At 41.5% G+C, this 17478-nt stretch overlaps 1 protein-coding gene across 1 annotated transcript in view; it reads left to right on the top strand.

The window, feature by feature from the left end:
• The first annotated feature begins 16794 nt into the window (after positions 1-16794).
• Positions 16795-17478, top strand: part of tmem38b (transmembrane protein 38B) — a 30484-nt gene continuing 29800 nt past the window's right edge. Inside the window, exon 1 of the mRNA XM_069513962.1 lies at positions 16795-16885. The gene's annotated coding sequence lies outside the window, so the exon portion shown is untranslated. The remainder of the gene's footprint in view (positions 16886-17478) is intronic.

The raw sequence follows: 17478 nt of genomic DNA, 5'->3' as shown, positions 1-17478 counted from the left end.
ACACGAGGAGGTGGGAGGAGCTCCTTGCCAGCCATGCAGTCTGCTGGCCACTGGCCCACACTCACAGTTTCATTTAAAAAAAGCAAACACCAACCACAACAGCTTGCAGCATGCACAGAATCACTCCTGGTTTATTTTTTGTTGCAATTGATAGTTCACCCAAAAATGAACCAATGGGATGGATGAAGAGTTTGAGTCCACAAACACTATTAGGGTTTCCGGGGTAAACAGTGTTGTAACCAAATCCAATACAATTTAAGTAATTGGTGACTGATTCTTCAAATGCAAAAAAACAAACAACAGAAAACAAACCCCTCCATGCTGCTCCTGTGGTTTCATCCAAGTTTTCAGAAGCCCTGAAATTCAGTTTGACTTGAAACTGTATCATTTACACCATGTTTTTAGTCTTAATTCCCGCTGTGATCCACAAATGAAGTGGATCCAGAGGAGGAAATAAGAGGACATTCAGGCTAAAAACTACTTTTTAAAAAGCCCACCCAGCTTGCAGCATGCACAGAATCACTCCTGAAGTCTTTAAGGTTGCACCTTGAGAAAGGGTCAGGGCTGTGCAGGTTTATTCTTCAAAGCAATCAGTCTTACTCAAAAGCAATGGTGCATGCACACCAAATTCCCCGGTGGCTTTTTTCCTTTTGCTGCCACCGCCCTCCCTGTGCTTTACCTCCTGGTCTGCTCCTGCTCCTGTTCATCACTGGGTTTGACAGAGTGATATAAAAACACTGCCGCTGCCCTCTGAGCCAGGCCGGACCTCCTGCTGCTTTCCATTACAGGCAGCAAAAGGAGAGGCAGAGCTCACCGGAGTGACAAACACAGCCGCTGTGCTAACCTCTTACCGAGCATGTCCTCTCGTATCTTTAGTTGGGAAAAAAAAAACACTCAAACAAGGTATTATCTGTTGACTTTTTTTGTATTTTTCAAAAAGAGCTTCCCACCGTCAGATTCTGCTCTTTTCACAAAGTACCTCTTGGGTTTCTTCAGGAGGCCTCGCAGAGATGGAGAAAAACATCTCAACTAGAGTATCCCTCAGGTATCCCTTAACTCCGCCATCCCACTGGTCTGGTCTATTTCCTGCGAAAGAGACGTCCTTTAATATGACTCAATCGAACACACAACCCAACCTGACAGTTTCCTGAGCCTAGTGCAAGGATTTATGGTCCAAGCTGAGACAATCAGCATAAGTGGCACAGCAGAGTCCGGATCCTGGAAAAGTGATATCTTTTACAAGACCACCTGTTGAAGATGGAGAGCGTCGCAATCCTCTCAAGAGGATTAAGAGTTTGTTGCATTGAATCTATTTTTGGCAGCATGAAGCGTGTAATAATTCTGCAAATGGGGGAAAACAAATGCTTGTGCTTTGCAGAAAAATGTAGAGGAGAAGTGACACACGTTCTGCTGTAGATGGATACAAATTGCAAATGAAGATTATTATCTTACATTGAAATCTCGCTGTAAGACACGTCTGTTCTTGTGTGTTTGCGCCAACAACCTCCTTGATGACTGTGTGTGGCGTCAGTCTGCAAACTCTCAGGAAAAGCTGTCATTCACCCACTATTCTCAAGAGGTTGAGATTTCCGTGCGAAGATGTTGTGAGATCATCCAAATTAGAGGAGCACAGCAGATGGGGTGGAATCATTTATACACATTATTGCAGTATTTCCCACATCATGTCTGAAGTTGAAATTACACAGGGAGTGAAAACACAGGATGAGTTGGCATCAAAAAGTGAAAAGTGTGGGAAAATGTGATTCCTTTTAGCTTTATAGATCCTTCTTGTTTCCATGTTATATCCACCAAACCACATTATATTGATATAAATGATTACTTATAAGTAAAATATATCATGAGTCTGCATATATTACATGCAGCACAGTTCTTGCTTACTGTGGCACATGGCTGAATTTGTCTGTGCACAATCACGTATCCCATAAAATATTTGGAGTTGCACATCTTTAATAGCCATCCTTTAAATTATGTATGGAATCAGAGCCAGTTCATGTGTGACTGGCTGTGCACGCTGATGAATTAGCAGTTTGTTGTCATGCTGCTGGCTGCTGAGTGTGTGAGATAGACTGTGATAGAAGTGGCTCTCTGCACACTGCAACATGAGGATGCTGTTGGAGAAGAGCCAATCATAATCTGCTCAGGTCCTGGCCCCAGAGACAGCGAAAGGATGCTGAAATATGAGTGGCACCCTGACAACTCTTCATCATGTTTGTCGTCAGCCTCTCTCGTCATGCTCCTGCACCGTGATCACTCTGAAGCACAGAAATCAGTCTCATTTTCCTCGGCTTGTGTGATTTATTAAAGGGACAATCATCTCAAATAAAATTCAATGAGAAGAGAGTTTTAATGCAATGTTGCAAGAAAGAGTTCTTACATGACTCAGTGCATTACTGAGGCCTTCACTGAGTAATATTAGAACCGCCGACAGGGAAGTTAAATTTCACAATAAGAGTGGTCAGATTTCTCAACGTTTCTATTAGACATAAAAGTGTCCATGAGATTGATGCCATTGCTGTCTTGTGCTACTCTGAAACAGAGAGCAGCCAAAAACTGCATATATAATCTTTTAAAACGCCCTCTTCATTACCACTTTCTCCTGGCACCGTTATTTACATCCTCGTTTCTAACTACTGACTCCAGCTCCTGCAGCTTCTCCACAATGAGAGGACATGTTCAAAAGGCTTTCTCCATTGTTTTACCTTTTTTAATTATTTATTGTCCGTGGGCGCGGTTGTTAACACTGTTCCCTCACAACAAGAGGGTTCCCGGTCTGAATCCCAGCTTGGCCGGGATATTCCTTTTTGGAGTTTGCAAGTTCTCTTTGTGGCTGCGTCAGGTTGCTACAGGTACTCCAGCTTCCTCCCACAGTCCAAAGAAATGCAGATTGATGTTAGGTGAGTGTGAGTGTGAGTGTGAATGGTTGCCATCGTCAGCCGGGATTGGCTCCAGCTCCCCCTGAGACCCTCAGGATAAGGGGTAAAGATGATGTATGGACAGATGGATGGTTGTCCTGACCATTTAGAGCGGTCAAATGGTTGCGTTCATCTGTCCTTTAAAATGTCCTTTTGCGAAATCATTCATCTTAGACTTAATGCTTGCACTCATCATTGACATGCTCTGCAAAGATGGTCTTAAAGGATTGCAGGTCATGGGGAGTATAATGATATATGCCAGAATTGCAACGATGATCATGCTATCGCCACAATGGTTACAGCCTCTACCACTTCCTTCTTGTTCGCCCTGGATCCACGTCTGTCGACCTCATGGCCTTGTGGCTTGATTAGTCACGATCCAGATAACTGGAAAGTTCCTGGAAGATGTTTCACTTCCCCGGGACCAAAATGTATTTCTACAGAGACTCATTCTAACAGTGGGAATAGAACGGTGGCGAAAAATGCAAAACCTGTAACAATGGCTGCAGATTATGTTTAGTTAAGCTCCTGCTGTGGACAAGAGCTACAGCTGTGACTGTCACACACAAAAAACATTTGTCATGATACCATTAGGACTGATTCGCTTCATTTAATGACATCCTCTTGTGTATTTGCTGACATGTTTTCTTCTTCCATGCACATTAGTTTCCCAGTGGTATGAACTGAATTTTTGTATTTATATATATTGAAAATTGGGTCCAGACATTTTCCAGACTTTGCCTTTCACATGTGAAGAACGCAGCAGGAGATTGCCCTGGTCAGCCGTGTTCTCAACAATGGGAGAATGTCCGAAACAATCAGGTGGGGGTGGTGTCTGGGTAGAGCATCAGGAGGCAGGACAGGATATGGCGTATAAATAATACTGCAAAATCACATTTTCCTTTACAGCACATCGACATCAGCCCTTATTGCCAAAAACTCTTGAATCCCGTTGTCATTTTAATTTGACATCTCTTCCACACACATGGAAGGTCTTCGTCCTCCTGAAATATATGTTTTTCTTTTAGATTTTCTCAGTTTTGAGTCTTTCATGTTTAATAAACATCATCAACATACCCACCTGCTTGCTATGAAGTTTGTGGACACTGTCCTGCTGCACATGGGCTGCACATGAAATCTACAGGCCCTTCAGAATCTGAACATATGAACACAGATCAGGTACCATATCTCTGAGAGTGGCTGTTATTGCTGTTAAATGTGAAGCCTCATCCTTACACCAAAAGGAGAAGTTCATAGTTTTTTGCCCTCTGTCAGGGCTAATTGACAAACCAGGTATTGAGCTGCTCAGGTTTCTGTCCATTTCTGTGTGTGTGTGTGTGTCGGTGTGTGTGTTTGTGTGTGTCACTTCCCATTACCACAGGAGGCCCCATAAAAGATATCCTGTCACGACACCAAAAGGTCTTTGTTTGCATTTGGCCTGCATGTGAAGAATACTCTTTAGTTTGTCACTGGAGACATTAGGGGAGACTTGAAACTCAATGCTTCTCTCAGATTCTCCTGCGCTGAAAATAAAAAAAGAGCTGAACTTAAGGTTTGAGTGAAATTTGAACATTTTCAACAGGTGGTGGAAATGAAAGATGAAAGAACTTGTTTGGAGGCAGTTTGGCTGTTTACTGCTCGACGGAAACACTACAAAGAGCGAGAGGGGCAGAGTGTTCACCACCACGTCCCCCGGGACTCACTTTCTTCTCCACAGGTCATCCCTCCTAAAACCTGAACATTCAAAGGTACCCCCTCGTGTAACTGTATGCCTCTGAGAGCCAGGCACCAGGAATTAATTGTGAGTGCATGTGTGTGTGTGTGTGCAAAAGGGAGTGGGGAGAGGTTGGTGTCAGATTTAGTGCCTTTTCCCCTCTGGGTTGCCATGGCAGTCGTGTAGTGGAGTTGCTGTGGTCAGGAATGCAAAGATAACGCAAGGCAGAGCCGCACCTCTCTTTCTTTCTGTCCCTGACAAACACGCACACAAACACACGTCAAACAATACACAAAAACCCACCTTGTATACGCTCTATCACCCACACGGTCTCTCATGATGATTTTGCTTCACTGCCTCCACGGTTGCATTCCTGTACCTGTCCCTGCAGGTTCTCCCTCTGATAATGGAAAACACTGGGACATTTCATTTCACCATCAACATGAAATCATTTGTTTACACAGATTACTCACGTCATCGAGTCTTCTTTTACCCAGATTACTAATTGTTGTAAAAACACTGTATATCTTTAAGTTTGATAATTGATTATGTTATTTCTTTGCACTTGCTGTTCTCTCACACGGTTTCCACAGGGTCTTGAATAGAATCGTTCAAATATTGCGTACTGGGTTTTAAATACGTTTTGGTAGGTCTTTATCACATTAACGCTCATTAAACGCTACTTCTGTAGGTAAATAAACAGCACATTGTAGTAAAATTACAAATAAGACCAACTTGGAACTGATCATCTACAAACCCCAGTTCACACGGCTTGGCTGTGGGAAAGACCATTGACCCCTACTGTCTCTGCCTGGAGGTTGTGTCCATACTAACATACCTGAAAACGCATAAGACGTGACCACTCACGCACAGGGAATAAACGTGCCAGTGTACACAGATTGCTCAAATAATATCTCGTCTCCCACAGCCTGATGAATCAGCAGAGTCGTCATGACTGAAAAGACCCTGAGTTTTCAAACAAGAACAGAGTCAGCAGCGCTTCCAAACTTCTTGGTTTGAGTGGCTCTAAAAGTGTGACGGCAGGCATATCCATAGCAGAGTTGATGTATCTTCAGACAAAAACAGTAGTGTGGATGTAGCCTGAGTAAATCTGCAGAAGCCCTGTACTCATAGACTGCCTATGTTTATAAAACAATAATCTGTGTTGTTAATATTTTCTTCAGCTTGATTGTAACACTAGAGATAAATCTGACCACAAACCGTCGCCATGTTTTCTATTTATTCCAGTTGTGTCCAGTCAAACATTCAGTTCCAAAGCCACGAGGCAAACATGTCTGTGTGGCAGCGATACAGAGACGCAGCAGCTGCTCAGTTTGTGATCGGCTGCTCTGGCTCACACACAGGCCGCACTAATACCTATTCCACACCGTTGACCTGTTTGTCCTCGGACTGGGCCGCTGCCTTGAATACTTAACACACACGTAAACACAAAAAACAGATGCAAGCACTAACACACACACACACACACACACACACACACACACACACACACACACACACACACACACACACACACACACTCAGAGCCATCTGCCAGATGCATTTGCCTTGTACAGATGCCCAGTTCAGACCAGGGCTCAGCTATCGTACGGGACACTGGGAGTGTGTGAGTTCATGGGTTCAGGGGTCTCTCAGCAGGGGGTTCTCTCTCAATCACACACACATTAAATCCCTTCACCTTTTTATTCCTCTAACACAAACCTTTCATACCAAAAGCATAAATCAGACAGAGAGAAACAGACATTCTACTTTGATTATTTTCTTGATGGCTGTTGTCTGTGCAAGATTTATTGTATAAATATAGAGTTGAAAACCTGCAGAAGAAGCATATTAGTTTAAAGCTGCTTTTAGACAAGAGCTGTTTGTCTTTCACATATGAAGAATGTAGCAGGACATTGTCCGGGACAGATGCGTTTACAGTGACAGGAAAATGTCTTTAGTCTTCTGGAAAAATGTCTTAAGCAACTGACCTGGACATTTGCGTTCTCACATATCCTTCACCACCTTAGGAAAATGTCAGACTCAAGTGCATGTCTGAAAGCAGCTAAAGTGAAATTTGCTGAGACCTGACTGTTTTCATTCAGTGCTTCAGTGTTAAAGTAGAAATAGTTTCAAGGCTGAAATGGAGCAGAAACTGAGAAAATCCGGCTTTTTGAACATGCTAGAAAACAACAGAACACTTCCTTAGCATTAGCTTAGTTCAGCACAGCACATCACTGGTCATGTCATATTTTCCTTCTGTTGTTATGTGACATTTTAAATTGAGAGATTATGTTAAAGGTGTTCTCATTCATTTCTGAGACAGGATGCTCATGATTAATAATGTATCACCACCCCTGAACTTCACTGCATATAAATTCAATGAGTCTATGATGAAATAAACTCAAAATAAATGTTGACAGAGTCCCCAATTCACCCTCCCCTCTTTATGTAGCCTCAAACCACACATTTCATCAATTTTCCTTATCTGCTTATTCTCGCGACAGAGGGCTGGAGCCTTTCCTAGCATGCATCAGCAGTGGACGAAGCCAAGCCAAACAGCAATGAAATGAAGACAGGCACGTTTTATAAAACTTCAGGTATATTCATTATTTTATTCAAACATAGTTTTCTTCAAGAGTAGAAAGAAAATTTTCCTATTTGATACAGCTGTAAAAACTTCAGATTATGCAATGTACTGTGATTTTTGTGCTAACAGCCATCGAAATGCAACCTACAACTATCTCTAATGGTGAAATGTCACAAATTTTGCAACGCTGTTTGTTATTCTGCTGATTTGAGCTGTTTCACTGTGTCGCAGCCTCCTCCTGTCTGTGTCAGAGACTTCCCAGAAGACTGATCATCGTCAGTGTGGTGATTACAGGAAGCTGCTGACAGTCACTGTCAATGTGACGGACTGATTCTGAGTCTCTGTGTCTGTCTCCCCTTCTCCCTCTCTCACACATTCACCGCAACATATGTTAAAAGATCAACCTAACATCAGCACATTCATTTTAATCTGATTATGTGGAAACTCTGGCTTCATCCATAAAACTACCTTTTCGTTGAAAAATGATGTTGTCAAATGAAAATGAGCAATTCGTCTCTGCATCAGTTTTTACCCTTGTTTATAATAATGTACCTGAAATTGCATATCACATGACCACTCACGTACACTGGGCATGAGCATACACGTTAGTCGTAGAATTGTCGCTTGATTAATAACTTGTCTCGTATACGTGTGTGAACAGTGTTATCATTGTAAAATGCAGAATTTAACTGAACAGCTGTTAAAAGACATCAGTCAGCTTGTACTTGATTATCCATGTTGCGTTCTACACCAGTAGTCAGGGCTAAGGTTGGATGTTTTCTCCCAGAAGGGGTCATGTGACAGGAGCCTGACTTCAGTGAAGGCTACATCGTGACCAAAAAGACCTGGTCAGCATGTGAGTGTTTACGTCATCATTTCCAAACATCTATGTTTCTGCCCGTCCAGACCAAAATGCAGCCTCAGAGTATGGATATAGCCTTTGTATTATCGCTTGAGCAAAACACTAATTTACAGTCGTTGACCTGGAGTTGTGAATTGTGTGACGACTGTGTTGTTACTTTCAGTTCCTCAGCAGAGGACCAGTTCCTTAATTGACTCTTTGTTGGATAATAACAAGCCTCTTCACCCTGTTATCCTCTCACCATCACGTGTAGCCAACCACTTTCTCATCCTGCTCTGCCTGAGAAACTGAACAGCTTTAAATAAATCATGCTCGAAAAGCTGAAATCTGATCTATTCTTCTGAACAAGTGATTTCTCTTCAACTAGTTTTTTGTCTCAATGGGGAGCTTTGAGTCTGGGAAACAAAAGCGCAAATGAACTTGGAGAGTTGTTGATTCACAAGAGGTCTTTTTAACTCGGAGGGCTTCAAACAATCCCCCCCCCCCCTCTCGGAGCCTGAGGCTCTGTGTGGAACAGAGCCGTGTGGGGATGAGTAGCGTGTGAATCACACTTGGTTCCCAGACGCATGTTCACTCCAGACTTCACTTCAACCCCCACCCACCCCTGTCTCTCCACCCTCTGATGACCCCACGGAGGTCAGCTCGTCTTTATATCATGTCAAACGCCAAAGACGCAAGCGTGGAATTGTGTTTTGCAGTCCTCATGTGTGAAAGGCATGCAGTGGACTCTTTAGTTCCACTAACTCTAACCCAGTGCGAACCGAGCTTTTGTGTTTTGTGACTGTGTGTCTGCACGTGTTTATATCATCTTATTAAATCCTCTCTTCGTGGCCACATAGTGGATGATGGATCATGGATCATGGTTGCAGCTGATCCTGGATCATAATCCCAACTTGATGGCTTAGATATACAACATGTGTTCTCGCATATACTGCTATAATTGGCAATACCCCCCCCCCCCAATTTAAATATAATGCCTGCATTTTGACACTAACATCATTTCTAGAGCACTTTTTAACACAAAGTACAAAGTGCTGCATGACAAAAAAACTAAAGGTTAAAATACAGAGGGTTAAAATACATTCCAGAGCCTTGTAGAGAGCTGTAGAAGTACATTTAGTCTTTAGCATGCACAAAAACCTTCATGATGAAAAGTGAAGAACATGAACTGAATAGAGCTTCATCTTTTATTATGGGCTCACACTTCTCCATGTCTTCTTCCACAACAGCCAGAATGGTGGGCAACAGTCAGACTCAAGCAGAACATAAGGTTTTATGAGTTTGATTAAATAAATTCAGCTTTGCTACATGCACATACTTTAAATTAGTTGACTTTTTAATGCTGTACCTATAAGAACAGACTTAGGAATATAAAAATAAGGAGAATGGAGAAAAATATGTATAGTACAACATTAACACAATACAAATTGAGGGCAATGAGAGACTAACTAGATAAGAGTAGAAACAGACTGCAGTGTAATTGTAACAGCAGATGTGGAAAACACACATCTGAAGTCAGAAACTGGGTGTGAGTCACCCCTGTGTTAATCTTGACTTGTTACATCTGTGGTTTACAGATGGAGCGAGATAGAGTAGAGGAGCATGAAGGGAGAGTGTGTGGTGACAGAACTTCACAACGACATTTTCAATGTGAAATAATAGACACGTCACATTTTCAGAAAGAAAGACAGACTTCTCATTTTGTTCAGAGGTCGTGGTTTAGTGCTGTGTGTCACATCTGTGTCAGAGTGCGTCATACACAGGGTTCAGCACTTCCTCTGCGGTAGTTCTTTGTTTAGCATACATATATATACAACGCTAATGCAATTCTAATTTGACTTACACAGCATGGCAGGAAATCAAAGTGTCTGCTTAATATATTGTGGATACTAATGCTTTGTTGATACTGCTCAATTTCAAGCCTGACTTTCCTATTGATGACAAATCTTGGAAATCTTAAACACAAATGCCAGACTGGAGAAAAAGCTGTGTTTTCAATAGTCAACCGCTATGTGTGAACCCTTTGGCAAAGCAAACTTTGACCTGCGGTATTCACTTCATATCTATAATTATAAGTTTGAATATGAGCCACACCAAATCAAAATGTACATTATTACAAATTGTTAGAGATCTGACAACTTTGAAAGTGATAGTCTGAACTTGGCATATTGCACTATTATCACACTTGAACCTGAAATAATTCTAAATATGTAAAACACTTATCTTCTCTGACGTTAAGGTTTTGCAGGAATACTTATAACTGTGGTTCAGCTAATCCCTCTTTTCTCTTTCTCCTGAGATCAGTTTGAGGAATGTGCAACATTTCACATCTTGTCAGCTTCTCAAAATCCTACTCGGTCACAAATCTTTAAAATTCCTCACATGTTAGTCAAAGTCAACTTGGTTTTCAGAGAACCTGTCAGACTCCTCACTCTCATATTTGAGACAGAGACAAAGAACCAGGGTTTAGTAAAGAATGCATGAGGCTGTTTACCTGCTCAGGAAACCAGGTAGAGAAGCATTTTGCAGACCTGGTGCACAACAATTTCCTTCACACATATAAAGGTATGGAAGTTTTGTTTTTGCTTTGCATCAACCAAAAAGCAGATGGTTAGCAACAGCATCACCTGAAAGGAAACGTTCTGTCACATCCGTGTGCTAAAAGTGGCCTCACTCCAAAACCACACAAAGGAAATATAGCCTGTGAGATGGAAACACAGCCTCCGTGGCATTAATATTAACTAAATGCAAAGGAAATCAATGAGGGAGGGTTGTTTCTTTTTTGAGCTGGCACAGATCACAACAGATATGATACCAGTGTAAACCAGAATAGATTCTTAATGAAGCATGAGAGGGAAGAAGGCTGTTGTGTCTCCTTCCAGCAATTGCCTCACGATCAGAAAACCACTTTTACATTTTACATTCCAACATAAAGAGAACCGTCCTCATTTTTCCACTGTCTCTCACAGCAGGTCGTCTCATCTGCATTCAAATCAGCCGATGCCTCTCCCTCCTTCACGTTGCTTATCAGCAGCTGTGGTGGTAATATCACGAGCACTGTAACGATCATGATTATAGAGATAATTATTATGATTATTGTAATCACCATCATCAGTTTTAACAAATGAATACTCTCTCATCCTCATATGATGGATGGATAATATAAAAAAAGATGGATGGATTGAGGCTTTAATAAACAAGAGGGAAGAATAACACACAAGAACAACATAACATGAATATAAGCGTTGTCTTCTCAGAATGAGGAAGTGTGTAAATAAAATGTGAAAGTGATCAGAGATTAAAAAAAAAATCGTTTTCATTTTCCTTTTTAGTTTAATTGAATGGGCATGGTAAGGCATTGTGTGTGTGTGTGTGTGTGGCGTGCGTGTGCATGTGCATGCGTGCATTAATCACAATTACTTTTTAATGGCATGAAACAGAACAGATGGAAGATGCATTAACCTCTGCTGCACCCAAACACCTGCCTACCAATTTAAAACAAGAGAGAGAGAGAGAGAGAGAGTGCAGAGGAGAGGGGAGGATTGTTTACAATCAGTCTTAAGGGTTTAAGATGCACATCAAACACACACACAGACCAGTGATACATGCAAACATTTATATCCGTTATACACTAAGGCTGGTCAGTGGATTTTGTGTGGGAAAAACATCTACCTACGTCTGTTTAGCTGCAGTAGGTGGAACACATCTTTTCATCAGTTTCACACTCATCATGTGTATTTTGTAATTGTCTGAGAGAGTGCAGTGCCAATTTTGGTGCAATGTGGACATGTGATATATTCAATATTAATAAGAAGTTAATAAACAGGTGAGCCATGCTGTGTAGCAGTCAATGGGGGCAGGGCAGGGCAGTTTAACTTTATGAAACACATTAACAATAAAATCATCATAGCAGATAAACCAGGTAGGATGAAAACAAAGTTTTCTAACTTCACTCTGCACCATAGACTGATAATAAAAAGCCCTACACATTTAGTAGAACTGTTTGAGGTGAACTCACTAATGATAAGGAATAATTCTGAAGTTGCTCCTGAGCAGTAACACAGGACATGAAAGCTGCCCATTCCAAACAGGCAGGTGTAGAACGGGTACTACACGTGCTCAAGAAAATAAAGGATGAACGACAACGAATCAGTTTCACCCTGAAGGAAATGTGTATGCCAGAAAGTTCTGAGCATCAAGAAATGAAAAACATTAAAACAGCGGCTGACACAAAGCAGATCTGAGAGACGAACAAAGAGGGAACGCTCATGTGGAAACACCCTGCAGACCTCATGTTTGCCACTATCATCTATAATGCAGCAGGGACACATCTGGCACTCAATGTCATTATACCACTGATGGTCGATCACACACACACACATACGCACAGATACTATTGCACATTTGACACTTGTTTTTTTCTCAGCAAGGAGACAGACAGAGATCAGAGAGGGAGCAGTGAACTCAGTGTGTTAGTCATACTGCCCTGGAGGAACATTCATTCTGGGGAAACGTTCTTGCAAAAGACAGAGAAAAGAAAGAAAACAGAAATGTTACAAACACGTATTCCGAGGTAATCAGAATAAACCTGCTGATGATAAATCGTTCAGACTTATGACCGCTTCAATAATTCATCCGGGCGTATTTTTTTTTGACCCATGGGATTTGGAGAGATGGGGGGGGCACCTCGCTCCCAATCCATCCACCCAGGAGATCACATTACCAGACAGTGCATTAGTATGATGAGAGCACCTGCTCGCTCTCGTATAGTTATTATCAGACAGTGAATGCAGGTCAGAGTGTGTGGAGTTAAATTAAAATATGGTGATTCATAATCATGTGTGTTGACGGAGGCAGAGATGAGGAGTGAGACTGAGCTCTCAGAGGACGAAACACTCATTGGAATCCAACACAGAAGATAATTAAACTTTCATAGACGTTTCATAGACTGTGAGTAACAACTGAAACCACTTCTATGACCCCTACGAACAATAATAGACCATAAGTACTGACTGGGGATGGAATGTAATTAGATTACATGTGATATAAATAGTAAATGGTAAATTTTGTTTGTAGAACAAATAAGTAATAGTGTAACATTTAGGGGGGAAATGGGTTACCATGTGTTCTTTTCTTTTCATGCATGGGTGGTGATGTACCTGCACATTGTGTACTTGGAGTTGTCTACTGCTGAATTACATGGAGCGAAGGAATCAGCTGCAGAGGCTTGGCATTCACTTTTAATGAACCTTAAGGACCTTTTGCAGTGAATTTACGTGCGGATCATTGGCCCTCATCTTGAGGATAGGGCTGTTTTTCATTTTTTGTATACTTTTTATGTTTTATGTATTTGTACTTGTTTGTATTTTTGTGTTTCTTTGGATATATTTTTAAATTAAATGGTCGTTAAGAAAAACATTTGGGAAATACACTTATTCCCATAGACCCACTCCTTAGTGTTTTCACTAAAATGTCAAACTGTTCCTTTGACTATTGCTACACTATGTTTTTATTTTAAAATGTATCAAAGTAAATTCATTTTTGCCATTGCAGCTTCTCTTTTGTAGTATTTTCTGCAACCAATATAAGTAGCATTTTCTATAACACTGCATTTTTCATACAATTGTGTGATGTCAAGAAATAATGCATCTTTATTACAAATATCAGGCAGACTTAGGGATCTTATGATATCTATCTGCGAGCAATTTGGTGCTGCTTGATTTCATTTAAGGAGACTGAGTGCTATTCTAATCTGTGAAATGTTCATGTGGATATATCCTGAAACCCGACAGGGAAGCAAAATACAATATACTGTATGATCCACCTTCTGTTATTTGCTCACCTCCTCAGTTCGTGCCAGGTAAATCAAATCCCTATATTGCTCCTGTATTGGTTTTCTGGGTCCATACACACGCACTGGGCCATGCCAAAACAGGATTTAATGAGTTAGAGAAACCATCCAACCAAGCTTAATGAGCGCTACAGTCCCAAAGACACACAACACACACACTGAAGCACCACTCACACACATGTAATTTAATATAACACACGTGTTCAATGAAAAACTGACATAGTCCTGTTTTTTCGCAGCTGTCATGTCGGAGCTCGCATAAGAAGGAATAGAAAAATCCACCCACAGAGGAAGTGCTGTCCTCGCTCACACACAGTCTCACTGATCCTTGATTCATAAAGTTTCTCCATCAATAACCACCACAAGAACCCTGGAGCGCTTTGGCTTCACATATCAAACAGCTTCCAGATTCACAGCAGGCTGAGGAAAGCCACAACAATGGCAGGAATATATTCAAAGCAGAGTTTTCACGGCACTGCTGCGCTCAGCAGAACGCTCGGAGGCTGGTCGAGATGGGAGACAAATCGGGTCATGGAATGTACAAGTGAAGAACAAACTTTAAAAAGGATTTGTAATGTAAAATAAAGCTACGGTAATACGGTAGCAAAACAAAAAAACTTTGAGATCCTCTGAGGCGGTTTTAAAGGCTTTTCTTCATCTGTTTGGGAATTCCAAAATTGCTTCCCAGGAGACTTTTCTGCTTTCAGCTAGTAAACAGAAAACTACATTCATGTTTATTTATCTCCAGCTACAGAGGGTTTACAGAGTAAACAGTTGGCCAACTGCTGAGACAAGGAGATCCCTTCCACTTTTCTGATTTCTCATGTGAGAGAGATGGATCCCAAGGGTGGTTGTGGGTGGTCTGGAGAAATCTTCATCTCTGTCTATCTCGCTTTTTGTCTCATATTGCGTCTCCTGACCTCAGCCAGGTATAGGGCACTGAAGAAAAAGAAAGAGGCTCTGCTGTCTTAATATGCACCTGTCTTGGGCGACCAGAAATTCCTGTCTGGTTTCTAGTTTGTGTTTCTGGTAAACCCCATCACAATGGAAAACACTGATCGCTTGTCATTTGTTGACAGAAAAACCACAGGTGCAGGTTTTTCCTGCTCTCTCACTCTTTTCAGCACGTGCTCAGTTCAGGGGGGTTTCAGCCATCGTCTTTTCAGAAGCAAATGTTTGGCCACAGTCGAGTCTTTGTGTGTCTTCTCTCCACGTCTTCACTCGTCCTCTCTCAAGCTCCGTTGGGAAGTTGTTTAAGAATTAGTTACGGGAACAAATGGCAGTTTAAGCCAGAGGCAGAGCAATTTTAACTGATGACAAAGAAAATCTGTTTGCCTGGTGCCTGTGGATGTCAAGAACATGATGAAGTCATTAGTGAGACAGTTTGGTGGTGTTACAAATTAGAAGATTAAAAGATCTAAAAGTACAGGAATGGAGGGAGGGACATTTTTCAAAGACATTTGGCATCAGGAGGTGAGGTTTATGACCTATACTGTAGCCGGCCACCAGGTGGTAACTGAAAAACTTCGGCTTCACTTTTGGTGAGCCTTCATGTTGTCCATCTTTATACACAGTCCATGGTAAATAGGCATTAGGTTATTTGCTATGTTGCACCTTCAACTTTTATTTAATCTCCTCTGTTGGACAATAAACTGCTCCTCTAAAGAGAATAGTTGCCAATAGTACAAATACAATGATATGTGTCCCTATTAGCGACCATGCTAGCCCAGATATTCCCTGAGGAATCGTTTCTGCTGTGACCAGGCCTTCATGTTGATCTGTTGTTTGCACTTATAATGATTCTGTTTGCTTCGGTTTTGAGTTAAAGTAGATAGATGGGTCAGATTTGTAGCTTTCTTTCAGTAGCTGGATTTACTCTAATGCTCCAGACATAATCAATAAAGCGAGGCCAGTATGCACCAGACATTTTCAATAAATCCCCAAAAAGTGATGGAATACATTTGTAGCTTTTTAACGAATGCCATATTGATATTTTCACAGCAGTTCTGTTTTTGTAACATTGTACAGTGGAGACTCGCTGTGTGTAAACAAGATGATGAATGGAGGGGAAATCAAGATAATAAGCTGAACAGAACAGTGAGGATGAGATAAGATAAAGGACGAGAGGGAGGAAAGAGTCAAGAAAAGAAAATCCCGACAAGATCTTCCTGTTGTGCAAACCTCAGCAGCAAGGATGTCCTCCGCAGACGGAGAACACACACACACACACACACACACACACACACACACATTTTAATTTGACTGGATAGAAAGAAAAACTTTCCCCTGATTTGGCCCCAGATAATAACTGAACGTTGCTCCACAATTCACTTCACATCATCTGAAATAAGACCGAGCGAGCAGAGCAATAAACCGCATCGCTCGGGGACAATTGTGATTGCTTTCCTAACACTGCACGGGAAGTGCTGAATCAGAAGATGGGCTCTGTCCAAGAACACTGGCCTCCAGCATTAATAGATTATCCAGAGACAAAGAGACTTACTCTGCCATTAGGAAGAGGGGGAAAAGAATGTCTTAGTAATTGTTTTAACGTCTCATGGATCAGGAAACATTTGACATTCTCATTATTTATTTCTCAGCGAGGCCGATCCTCATTTAGTCCGTGATCCTGTGAACATCCTACTGAAAAGTAGATCTCTCTGCTGGTAACGCATTAGGAAAGACACCGCTGGACATTAACCTATGTTTTTCAAAATTTAGCTGCTGTATGTACTGCTGTGTATCTGGGACACTATTTATTATATGTGAAGTTAGACTGTCTGAAACTAGTCTTACCTGTCCTAAAATTCATAGTCCCCCTGATTTGAACTTTTTAAAGCTGTTTTCCAGAGAACGTCTTTGCACTCGGGTCTGGACTTTCTTCAGAGTTTGGTTTTCAAACATGAGCAACGCAGCAGGTGATTCTCTACATCTGGTGAGTTGGTCTGTGCCTTGGTCAGAGGCACCTTTTACACCTGTTGTTTTGGTTCAGAATAAACTGAAAAGTCTGAGGAGCCGGATGAATCAAGATAGGTGTAAAAGTACACTAGTTAAATCCCTGAGAAAAATACCTTACACACACACACACACACACACACACACTCTCTCTCTCACCGTGTCAACACCAATTATTTCCAAGTGAAGTTATTATATTTCATCCTGAACATTTTCTCCCAGCGGTGATGATTAGAGCTGCATTCCACACTGACGCTGTCTCCATCAAAGAGGAGACGGGGAACGACCCACCGATTCTCCAGTTATACGTTTGGAAATCTGACGGTGCTCAAATCTCTAAAGGGCACAGATGTAACATCTTGTCATAAATGTCACTTTAATCAGATAGAACCCATGAAAATGTCTCCTCCTGTGTTTTCTTGAACTTTTAACACTGATGGAGATGTATCAGGAACACAGTGCAGGGATGTCCGTGTGTTGTTATGTAACAAGTGAACCTACACTTCACGTTGAATGATTTTCTTTTCTAAATTGATTTTGAGTTTGAGACCAAGAGACCCGATGTGTTTTCAA

The sequence above is a fragment of the Paralichthys olivaceus genome, chromosome 18 (assembly GCF_024713975.1).
Source record: "Paralichthys olivaceus isolate ysfri-2021 chromosome 18, ASM2471397v2, whole genome shotgun sequence".
Classification (NCBI taxonomy): Eukaryota; Metazoa; Chordata; class Actinopteri; order Pleuronectiformes; family Paralichthyidae; genus Paralichthys; species Paralichthys olivaceus.
The sequence above is the reverse complement of the archived record's forward strand: the minus strand, read 5'-3'. Positions and strand labels throughout refer to the sequence as shown.